The sequence below is a fragment of the Rhinolophus sinicus genome, linkage group LG02 (genome assembly GCF_036562045.2).
Source record: "Rhinolophus sinicus isolate RSC01 linkage group LG02, ASM3656204v1, whole genome shotgun sequence".
NCBI classification, from domain to species: Eukaryota; Metazoa; Chordata; class Mammalia; order Chiroptera; family Rhinolophidae; genus Rhinolophus; species Rhinolophus sinicus.
This window is the reverse complement of record NC_133752.1, coordinates 132,077,564-132,090,819: the sequence shown is the minus strand read 5'-3', so window position 1 is coordinate 132,090,819 and position 13,256 is coordinate 132,077,564. Positions and strand designations below refer to the sequence as shown.

Genomic DNA, 13,256 nt, shown 5'->3' with positions numbered 1-13,256 from the left:
TGAAGTTCTAATTAAATGCCTGAATGATAAAAATGTTCTTGTTTTAGTTTTTAAAGAATTAGTTGTGGTTTTGTTAATTGAAACATGAAACATGCATTTGGAAAAAAAAAAAATCCTGGATTCAACAACAGAGTGTTAGGTTTTGAGTAATAATGCCCTGTAAACTTTAAAATATGTGTGCATTGCTTTAAAATGTTGTGTTGCATTAACTTGTTTTCTTAAAATAATCTAAAAAAATACATCTCCAGTTTAAACTGGCATGCATATTTTAAATTTGGTTTTGGGAATTCCATTTATAGGTCAAACTGATATTAGCACCTGTTATTCTTATCGTTATTCAATTATTGAAAGTATTGCTTGGTTTCATCAGAAGAAAATGATAATTGCCATGGTTCAAGTTATCATTATAGATGTCCCCTGTGATATCACATGTTACTCCCAGAGAGTCTACCTCTGATTGTTGGTGCTGAAAAATACAGATAAACTGTATGTGAATATGTGAAGATTTTTCTTCAAATCTTTCATATCTATCTATACTCCCTAAATAATTGGTCTGACTTAGTACAAGAAAAATTTATTTCAGAAGGAATATTACTCCAAATTATCAAAGACCATTATTTTATACAATTTTACTATCTTTAGAAAAGTGTGTTTAGTCAGTGAACATACCGATAACTTTTTTATAACTGATAAAACTTTTACACCAATTAATTTAAATAAGGTACAACTATTCTTTTATAATTCACATATATTTGGTTAGAAAAATAGGACCACATACTCATGGAGTGAGTGAGAGCAGGGGAAGAAACTGCAAAAAGTTCTAATATTGTAGGTTGCGTTTCGCATGAAAGTTAGGATTGATAAAGTGAATAAGAGAAACATTAAAATGTTAACCATGATTAAATCTCTAAAATAGATTTCATTTGGATTGTTGTTTTCATGAGTAATTAATGTAAAACAAGTGATCAAGGGATGAGTAAATGAAATCTAACCAAAAAAATTACTCTTTCAGATAATCAGGCATGTCCCTAAGATCTACAGGCATTGGGCAAGTAAAAATGAAGGTTCACATAAAAGTTATGAATTAAGCTAATAAATTGTTAAATAACACATGATCTCTCTTTCTGCTTTGAGGGCAAAAGGGATCAAATATATGGTGATGGAAAGAGAACTGACTCTGGGTGGTGAACACACAGTGTGATATATAGGTCATGTATTACAGAATTGTACACCTGAAATCTATACAACTTTACTAACAATTGTCACCCCAATAAACTTTTTAAAAAACAACCTAAAATGATACCTCTAGAAAAGCAAAATTGAAAAATATATGAAAAACTATGTTTATCCCCAAGAGTCAGCAAAATGTCAAATATAACTACATTTAAATATTGTTATTCATGCATTAATGCTCTTTGATGAGTCAATGATGTCTGAATGAATAGGAAATATAAATCAGTATAAAAATACATCATAATTCAGATAAATCACAAATTAACATTACTACAATTGATATTTTAAAACAATTTGTCTTCAATTGACAATAGTCCCAACCTATCTGTTTCTTGACTCATTGAAATTCTAAGACAGTATTTTAATAAGTTCAATTTGGAGACATTTTACTCTGTTAAAGCAGGAAAAACTGGAATTATCAATAGAATTTTTTAAACCATATTAAGATTCAGACACTAACCACAGATAATATTCAAACATTGTAAGGAAATCTCATATAATAAAGTATTATTACAGAAACTATTAAAATACATTAATGTCATCATACACAACTTTATTATGCCATGAAATGTATAAATTCATATCGAACTTCTTAAATTAAAAAAACAAAATACAAGCTACAGTATTATAAAGAAATTAAGAAATAACTCAATCTATTGTTAAATGTATTTCATCAAAGAAATTTAATCAATTCACCTGGTTAATTTTGGCTAATGGTCAGAAAATAGTCTCAATAGGAATCATTTTTTGGATTGTTTGGATATTTTTCTTTTTCATAGTCACGCAAATGTTTTTTTCTTATTCTAATTTCCTAACAATATTGGAATGCTACTTTAGTTCACATGTACTATATTTGATTTACATTTTTCTTTAAATTCGCTGTTAAATTAGTCAAAAAAGATCCCTTTAGGTTTAAATACTTTTTATAAGAATTTATTTTGCAAAGATCTATTATATTCATACAATCTGAGAAAGCTTTACCAAGTTCATTCATTGTTTTTTTTTTTCTTTTAATTAAACTGTGTCTCTTTGCCATGATAGCAGTGGAACAAATAACAGATCATCCTGAAATTTGGATATGATGGCAAGAGATGAGAAGGATTTCCCTGGGACCCCCCTAGGACACTTGAGGTTTTCATTACATATTGCACTGTGGCAATGTTGAGTGTTAGATCCTGAGTAACATAGGCACCTGTATTTTCTCTCATCTATGAATTCAATTTTATTTTTTAGCCTACTTTTGATATATGGGATCCTCTAAAGCCAGAGCCTATGGCAGAGAGGTTTAAGAGCAATGCTGTAGACAATTAGTTTCACCTTCTTCATGTCCACTCTGGATTGTGTCTAGAATGACTCTTTTATCATTTACTGACTTAGACCTAGGCATTTTCCTAGGATATTTCACAGCACAAGCATCTGTATTTGAATTTTGAAGATCTTGTTAGTTTATCTCATTATCTCAGATATCTTACCCTTGTCACCAACTTTGCCATTTGAAATAGATTTGCTACCCTGATCACACCTGCTGTCATGCCAATCTGTCTCCTACACCAAAAAATAATCTGTTCAACTTTCTTGTTACTCCCATCACTTTGCCAATAGAAACTGCAGCTAAAATCAGCCATACATTCTTCTTCAACATACAGTTTAAGGTGGGCTGGAATCAGAATTGTGACATGGGATCTAAAGTTTAATAAGCTGTGACAGTACAACTTCTTTATTAAAAGAACTGTGTAGTTAGAGTTGTTTTTTATTTAAAGTAAAGAGTAATGAACATTTTAAAATATAAACTATGATATATAGGAATCCTCTTAGTATTCCATTGACTATTGAAAGACTAAACTAATATTCAGCTCATTACCCAGATACTTCTATGCCTCATTTGTTATTTTTCATTATGAAGGAAAATCAAAATATGATCATTTAAATAGAGTTAGAATTATATCACTTTGTAAAAACGAAGACACATTTAAAAATGTGGGTTCAAGTTAATAGAGCTCCAACAATGAAATAATATAAACTAAAGGCTTTTGAGGACAGAATTTTCATTGCCAAATGTGTAAAATGAAGTTAAGCCCTAAAAAAATGTTGTTATTAAGTAAAATGGTATCATGTTGCTATAGAAGGATGTTTTCAATCTGTATTTGGAATTAATAACATTCAGAAGAAGAAATTGAATACAAAATGACTTTGCTATTTGGCAATATGGTCATAGATATGCTACATACCTCGAGACAAAAACCACCCAGAAGCAAAGTACATTAAATGAAACAATAGTGAGTTAGATAACTATTGTGAGCTACAGAAGAAATATGAAAGTTGTGATACCTTATATCAAGCCAGGTACCTTAGCAAATACTGGCAAGTGCTGCATAGAACAAATTTCAGAATGCTCTGAGCTAGCTACCATGTTAGTGACCTTAAGGAATTCCTTCAGAATAGGCTAGTTTACAGACTTGATGATATTTGCAAGAGTGAAATGAATGTGGAGAAGTACATAGGGACCCGGAAAATGCCAAGAAAAATGAAAATCTTTGTTGGTAAGCTCTTTGACCAGTGTGTGAATGTTGGATTGAAAAAAATAATGAAAAAACAACAACAATAGAAGATAGAATCATGGAGTCTTTTGAAAGAAGGAGATTTAAAGATCAGTTCATCTAACCTCCCAAATATTAAACACATAGAGAAACGTGGATATATTTGGTCTGAGAGGAATATAGTTAGTTTTAAAATGTCTGATAATGAGACTGACTAATATAGTCACAGATCACATTAAACACTACTCAGAATTTTTAACCTGTATTTTGAAATTTTAAACTTAAAAATGACATGATTTTAAGGGATGTTATGTTTATTGTGTATTTGATGCTGTTGTTAAAATATTGCTTTAGCCATCAGTTTCTTACCTAGAATTGTTACCAAAAAAAACTGCGTTTAAGTAATTAATCTTGACAGTTGATCATTACAAGTAATTGAGTACCAATGGACTTTGTGTATCAAATATTCTATTTAGAACCTGTGAGAATATACTTTACTCATTTTTTTAATGAAGAGATACAAACCTGCTAAAGAAATACCAGAAAAGAATAATCTTTAGTGAGTATAGAAGTATAATAATTTCCAGAACCTTTACTCTTCACAAATATTAATTAATCTTATCCTTAGTCCACGTATCATACTGTGGAAAGAATGTTCAAATTTTTATTTCTGCTTTACAATTAAGAAAATTGATGTGAAGAGTTAATAAAAATGTACTTATAATGATAAACTATCTTCTAATACATTAATTTAGTGACTTCAGTCAAATATGTATATATATAAAATATGTATTATATATACATATATGTGGAGAAGTACATAGGGACCCGGAAAATGCCAAGAAAATATATATACATATATATGTATGTGTATATATGTACATATATATGTACATCGATATATAGATATGTACATATATACATATACATACATCTATATGTATATATGTACATATATACACATATGTATGTGTATATATGTATGTGTGTATATATGTATATATGTATAGTATATATAAAATATACTATAACGTTTCCCTGAAAATAAAACCTAGAAGGATAATCAGCTCTAATGCGCCTTTTGGAGCAAAAATTAACATTATACCTGGTCTTAGTTTACTATAAGACCAGGTCTTATCTAACATAATATAATATAAGACCAGGTCTTATATTAATTTTTGCTCCAAAAGATGCATTAGAGCTGATTGTCAAGCCAGGTCTTATTTTCAGGGACACATGGTATATACCAGGGGTGCCAAAAAAATGTATACACATTTTAAGAGATGTTACCTATGTATTACTTTTCAAAGTTGAATTGAATTATGGTAGCAATGTGTAGTATGACATTCACTCAAAAGATGGCGTTAATCAAATGAATGATAGCATCACCATGCGACAGACAGGACAAAGAAAATGGCAGAAGCATGGTTGTTGTTTGAGGAGTGCAAGTCCATTTTGAAGTGGTATTTGAAATTTGAGAACGTTGTGGAAGTACAATGACAACGGAGGTGTGAGTATGCAACAAACCTCCAACACACCTAACAATTGCACGCATTCATGATAAGTTTGAGACACATGGTCCTGTGTGAAGTAATTGAAATGACATGTGCAGCGATACAAGTGGACACTTTGGTCAATGCTGCTCAAGCGGTAATTCACTGTAATCAGAAGTGTCTGGACACTTATGGTAACTGCTTTGAACACCTCTTGTAATTGCAGGAGTCAAAGGTGACTTGTATTCATCTTTTGTTATCAGTATATATTGACTATTACAATTTTAATAGTGTTTTTTTTTTCCTTTCTTAAAATGTGTATACATATTTTTGGTTCTCTCTCTCTCTCTCTCTCTCTCTCTCTCTCTCTCTCTCTCTCTCATCTATCTATCTAGCTAGCTATCTAGCTATCTATATCTACCTAGATATAGATATAGATAGGTAGATAGCTATGTAGATAGCTAGGCTACAGACGTGGAAATGGTCCCATCTCCATGTGGACTCTGCTATAGCCCCATTTTGTCTTACTCCTGTCACCAACACCATTTTCCAAAGGACCAATGAGGAGTCATGCCTACCTGTGCCTCAGCTAACAGGCTAGATAGCTACCCAGATAGATAGCTAGGTAGATAGATAGACAGATGGACAGACAGACAGCCAGACAGATAGCCAGATAGTTAGAGAGAGAGAGAGAGAGAGATTTTGAGAATTTAGTGTGTTTCCAGAGGCTGGGCTCATTCTGTGTCCTTTCCTTCCTTCTGCTTTCACTTCCGCCTGCGCTCCGCTCTGCCATCTCCTGCTCTGAAGAGACACCTCCAACCAGCTCCCACTGCAAGCAGGTCTGGCCTGCTGCAGAGGAGGGCGGCATAGGGAACAGGACACCTCTGCAACCTAGGGATCTGCCCCTGCATCAGGCTATGACCTGTGTTGTGCCTGTGATTACACAGTACCAGATATGGAGAAAAGCCCTTGTGTAAACCAGCATTCAGATAGCTCTTTATTCAGGGTGCTATGGAAAAGTAAGTAGCTCCACGTTCTACATGGAAACATGGCTGCAAAACTCTTCATAGATGTAGGTGCTGGTGTCATAGATGAAGATAATGGAGGAAATATTGGTGTCATACTTTTTAATTTTTTTCAAAGAAAAGTTTGAAGTCAAAAAGGGTGACCAAATGCATAGCTCATTTGTGAATGGATTTTTTAAATCCAGAAGTAGAGGAAGTTCAAGTTTTAGATGATACTGACAGGGGTGCAGGAGGTTTGGATTCTACTGGCAAGAATTAAAATTTATGCTGAGAATAGAAAATGAGAAAGCATACTTTTTTAAAAGAACAAACGATCTTTGTTTAGTGTTTTAAAGTTTTCCACTTCTGTACACTTAATAGCTTGAGCTTTTAAAAATATCTGGTTTTCTTATGACCAAGGAAAGATACTCTATTGGGATCACACAGAATTTTCTTGTGTTTTTCTGCATTTGATTGTTGTATAAATCTGCATGATAACTTAGTAAAAGCAGTTTCTTTCTTCAATCAAATCTGTATCAATTACAAGTCCCCAAATACTATATATATTTTTTTTTTTTATTTTTTTATTAATTAGTTTCAGGTGCACAAGACAAAGCAAAACTTAGACATTTATCATTTATATCCCTCACACTGTGTGAACCCCCCTCCCCCCATCCACTATCCCTCTGTACGTTCCCAAAACCTCTCATCTTCCCCTTATCCCCACCCCCCCACCCCTCTAGCAACCCTCTGTTTTTTCCTCCATGTTTCCAAAACTGTTTCTGATTAGTTCATTCACTTATTCTTTTCTTTAGATTCCGCATATAAGTGAGATCATATGGTATTTGTCTTTCTCTTTCTGACTTATTTCACTTAACATAATGTTCTCTAGGTAAATACTATATTTTTAATTCACTAAATTATAATTCACTACCCCTTCAACCACTTATTTTTCAGCTGCTTTATAAATCAGAAGCAAAGCCTTTCATTCAATAAGTTTGAATTCTTTTTCAGATACAAATTATCACATAAACTGAACTGAAAGATACTAAAAAGAAGATAAAGTTAAAAAAAAGAAGTGGTGTCAGTAAGATGGCACCAGGAAGATGCAATGGTGTCCCCACCACAACAACAATAATTTGGCAGCCGTCCATGGACAAGCATAGCTTTGTGGGAGCTTTGGGATCTAAGTAGGAAGTTACAAAATCCTGGTGGAACTCAAGACCAAGGAGTGCTGTTTTGAGAAGGAAGGCCAATACCCAAGTGGCAAGTTTGCCCACTGTAGTCCTGGCTACAGACCTGGAAATGGCCCCATCTCCATGTGGACTCTGCTATAGCCCCATTTTGCCTTATTCGTGTCAACAACACCATTTTCCAAAGGACCAATGAGGAGTCACGTCTACCTGTGCCTCAGCTAACAGGACTGTCGACCTTGGTCTCAGCTGTGGACCTTATAGCAGCCCAAGACTCAGCTCTATCACCTGAGCCACAGTCCAGGAGCAGTCCTGCCTGCCTGGGGACGCAGTGGCAGACATGCCTGTACTTGTCCCCAGAGGCAGGCCCACCAACTTGCAGATTTTGAAGCAGCCCTGTGATTAATCTTTAGCCCCTCTTAGCCATGGTCTGGGGGCAGTCCTGCCTGCTCAGGAACCTGGCAGAAGCCATGCCCAGATGTAGGCCTGAAGACCTCAGTTCCAGCTGCAGCCCCTGAAGTAGCCCTGTGACTTGCTGTCGGGCCCTCTCAGCCACTGACTAAGTTCAATCTTGCCTGCCAAGGGACCAGCCCAGTGACTCTGGGAGCCTACCCATCTGTGCACCTGGTAACAAGCCTGCCATCTGCAGACCCTTGTCCCAGTGCCAGCTATGCTGACCAAGGATCTAGAGGCAATCCAGTTCTCCCAAGCACCAGAGAGAATACATGCCTGCCCAAGTCACTGGAAAGAGTTCTGGCAACAACCGACCCCATTGCAGACCCAGCAGTAGCCACAAGAGCTGGCCCTAACCCAAATCTACTGTGATTGCAGAGATAATCCCATCAGCCCAGGTAATAGACAAGAGAGGGTCTTTACCTGATGAAATCAGTCTGTAAAACTTGGAAAAAGTGTTTACTCCTTCAAAATCACAGATTAAAATGCAAGGATACATGGACATGAAGAATCTGGCAAACACGACACCAATAAATACATATATTTTCTGCCTTAATGGTATGAAACTAGAAACAGTGACAGGAGTAAAACTGAAAAAATCACAAATATGTGAGAGATTAAACAACACACTCCTGAACAATCAAAAGAAGAAAATAAATAGAAATTTTATAAAGCATCTTAAGACAATCAAAAATGGAAGTATACTAACACCTATAGGCTAGAGCAAGAAGTTCTAGGAGGGAACTTTATAGAAATAAATTGCTATGTTAAGAAAAAAGAAAGATCTCAAATAACCTAACTTTATGCCTTAAAGAATAGAAAGAAAGAAAGAAACAAACAAACAAACAAAAAACTAAGCTGTGGACCTTAAAGCATCCCAAGAAGGCAATAATAAAGATTAGAACAGAAATAAATGAAATAGAGACAAGAAAGAAAATAAAAAAGATCAATAGTTCTAAGAATTGCTTTTTGAAAAGAGAAACAATACTGGCAAAGCTTTAGCTAAACTAACCAAAAAAAAAACAAAAAACAAAACTCAAATAGATGAAATTAGAAATGAAAACGGAGACATTACAATTGATACATAAGAGACTACTATGAACAATTATATGCTAACATGCTGAATAACTTAGAAGAAATACATTAATTCCTAGAAACATGCAACCTACCAAGACTGAATCATGAAGTAGAAAATCTGAACAGACCAATATAGAATCTAGGCACTGGTGTCAGTGCACAGCTTCCCAAAGGGAGTACTTCGAAGGTGACCATAGTGAGATTCAGCAATGAGTTATGGAGCGCCTTTTCTAGCGCTTAATTGTCAGATCTCATATGTGTGGGTTTATATCTGGGCTCTCTATTTTGTTTCATTGGTCTGTGTCTGGTTTTATGCCTGTACTATGCTGTTTTGGTTATTGTAGCTTTGTAATCTAATTTGAAATCAGGATGTTGAATGACTACAGGTTTGCTTTTTTTCTTACTTTTTACTCAGTATTTTTTTTGGTCATTCAGAGTCTTTTGTGGTTCCATACAAATTTTTAGGATTTTTAAAAAATTTCTGTGAAAAATGTCTTTGGGGTTTTGAGATATATCTATATCTATATATCTATATCGATCTATATCTATATCTATATTTTATGTATATACAAAATTCAGTTATAAAAATGGGAGGAAATAATACTACCATGTATAACATGATGGAGTAGCCTGGATGACATTATACTACCCTGTTTCCCCGAAAAGAAGACCTAGCCAGATCAACTCTAATGCGTCTTTTGAAGGAAAAATTAATATAAGACCCAGTATTATATTATATTATATTATATTATATTATATTATATTATATTATATTATATTATATTATATTATTATATTAAAGATTGGGTCTTATATTAAAATAAGACCGGGTCTTATATTAATTTTTGCTCCAAAAGACACATTAGAGCTGGTGGTCTGGCTAGGTCTTATTTTCGGGGAAACACGGTAAGTGAAATAAGCAAGATACAGAAAGACAAATATTGTGTGAACTCACTTATAGTCAAACAGAAACAGTTGAATGGTGGTTGGGAGGGGTTCAGAGTTGGAGTAAATGGGGAGATGTTGGTCAAATAAGTTCTGATCTACTTATTGTACAGCATAGTGACTGTAGTTAATGATATTGTACTTTATACTTCAAATTTACTGAGAGCAGATCTTGAGTGCTCTTACCACACGTACACACAAAATGGTAACTGTGAAGTGATGTATGTATTAATTGGCTTGATTGTGGTAATCATTTCACTATTTATATTTATATTAAATCATCCCATTTACACCTTAAATACATACAATTTTCATTTGACAATTATACCTCAACAAAGTAGAAAATAATATAAAATAAAATAAAAATCTCTTTAAAATAAAAAAATCAGTATTAAATGTGCTATTCTCGTTCACAATTGCAATTATATTTTTAATTCCTTTGATCATCCATTCATGGATGTAAAGTTCCATTAGATATCTTTTTCTTTGAGGAATTTGAGTTTTAGAAATTTTCATCATAGTATTTTGAAATATTACCTAGTACAATTTTGTCAATTAGTCTGAGAATTTCCCAGTAGTAGCAAATGTCTTAATAGAAATTTATGCTAAGATTGTTAGGGCATGTTTATGGGGCAGATATGAATTCAGCTGAATGCTGGTAAATTTCAAGGACAACACGCACAAAATAATATATAAAAAGATGAAGGTAAAACTGAATATTCTTGATTAAGTCCTGTGGTCAGAAGGCATGCTAATAACTCAGATGTGTTCCCTCACAGAATAATGCCTAATTTCTGTAGCATGACATTCAATACCCTCACACCTCTACCTCCCTTTTATATTTTGCACAGTAATTAGATATCTTAAAATTCCCTGCACACCTGCCTTGTTCATAGCATGAAGTTTTTCTCCTTCAGCTTCCTTTGCCTAGACTATTCTAATATTCTGTATTATCACCCTTCCATTTTTCATAGCTGGGCTAATTCAACTGTTCCTTTATGTCACACCGTAAATGAGGCAAAACAATAAATGAGCAATATAAACCCCATCCTCAATGAACAGTCCCTCCTCCCTTATATGTATGTATTTAATAATTATCAGAATTGACTAAGCTCTTTAATAGTACAATATTGGACATGCATAGTCTTGGACTGATCCTTCAGCCTATTATTAGGATGGTGTTCAAAAGTAATTGCAGTTTAAAGGGTTAAAAATAATTGCAAAAACTGCAATTACTTTTTAACCAACCTAATAAAAGTAAATGTCATGAAAATGTGGTCTCTGAAAGTTCCTTTAATCATTTTAAGATTTAATACCTCATCAAGTAGGTCAATTTTTCCACAAATGAAGTACTTTCTAAATATAAGGCAACTGCTTTAAAGAAGTGTTTATCTATTTTTCCATGAATTCAGGAATATCACAATTAAAAAGGGCTCACAGATTGATGAAAACATTTGAGAAAAATTACTTTTGCAATTCTGTTTTGGACACACCAATCATAATATTAGCTAACATTTATGAAGTACTTACTATGTGCCAGGCATTGTTCTAATCACTTTGTGCATTTTATATCATATAACCAGTACAATTTTGTAAAGTGAGTATACTTTTTACCCTCATTTTATAGATAAGGGAAACTGAAAACAAAGTGATAAAAAGCCCTGCCTATTTTTATATGATAAATACTTGTAGGGATTTGAATGTTGGCAATCTGACTCAAACCTTGTGCTCTCAAAAGACACCTTTTAATGTCTCTTTTCTGCATTTATAGAATACCCTATACTTCATTAATGTAACATGTGATTTTCTTGTATTTATTTAAGAATATTTTGTTAATATCAAATTAATTTTAAATGTAGTTTTTTTCTAGGCATATTGATGAAGAGCAATATGACAATTTTTATTATAAAAAATGTGTTGGATAGTCCTTCTTTAGTAGAACTCAAGATAATTTTACTACTGGAGACATAAAACTCATATATTGACTTGGTATTTTGCTTTATAAAAATTGCATTTACCATCATTGTGGTAAGAATGATGGAGTTTCCACTGGATAATTTAAAATTACTTCAATTTAAAACAAAAGCACTTATGGAAAAAAAACAAACAAAAAAACTAGAGCTAACTTCTTATTTCAATGAAAGATTGACTTCTATACAGAATAAGGGTGTAATATGCAATTGTATCATTGGCACATGCATCAGGTCTGGTTTAGAAATGTTATTTTTGTAAGTTATTAAGTTGCCACATATTGGTACTTCTATTATCTTCATAAATTTTTTTCTTTCATTTGCTAAGGTAAGAGAAGTGTAGGTAACAGTATAAGAAATTAATACATTAAACATTTTGCTAATTAAAAAGACATTGAAATTCAGCATCTATGGCAATATTTTTTAGTAATCCAGTCAGTTATTTTTATTTATGTTAAATCCCATTGTTAATAAATTACCCATAGAAGCAATAGAACAAGACATTATTTAGTGACCTTCCTATTAATATCCTAAGTGTTCTTAAAGAGGTAATGAACCATTATTCTTATCACACAGCTTGACAGCCATAGATTAAAAAAAAAAAAAAAAATTCAAGTTCAAGGAGTATGTGACTATTTCCAGATATGTAGTAATTGTTCAAAATTAATCTACTTAACTAATCTTTGAAATATTTCTACATTTTGCTTTGTTAGACATGGTTCCAAGCAATAACCATTAAGGGTATATTTGCAGCTATTATTGCCTTAGGTTAAAAAAAGACTTAGAATACCTCCAAGTAGAATTATAGAGTTTAAAATTTTACACAGATCTTTGAAACAATGAATCTAATCACTTCATCTTATTGAGAATGAATTTTACATGCAACATGAATGTTAAAAGAAGTGGCAGTGTCACTTGTGTATATGCCTTGAGCTTGATTGCTCTACCTGTCAAAGTCACCTGCTCTGTGAGGGTGATAATGCATTTGGATATATCAGTCACTCTAAGTAAACTGGCTAATGATTAATGCAGTCAAAGTAATTTTATACATAAGCAAACAGGCTAGTTGCAAGTTTTTATGCATGAGCATATATACATGCAAATTTTTATATATGAACACTTTCTTTTCATTTTGTGAAATAAAGTAGACTAGATTCCATATAAAGTCTTTTTCAGCTCCATAATTCTAAGTACAGTATATGTGTATTTTTCATAATAATTTGTAAGTAGTCTATTTATGTATGTATAGTATGTATACACACACACACACACACACACACACACACACACATATATATATATATATATATATATATATATATATATATATGCACTCATATCCTGTATCCTC

At 32.9% G+C, this 13,256-nt stretch overlaps 1 pseudogene; it reads left to right on the top strand.

Annotated features, from left to right (window-relative positions):
* LOC109456562 (deoxyuridine 5'-triphosphate nucleotidohydrolase) overlaps positions 1–6,547 on the top strand; it is a 108,168-nt pseudogene extending 101,621 nt beyond the window's left edge.
* Positions 6,548–13,256: the final 6,709 nt, after the last annotated feature.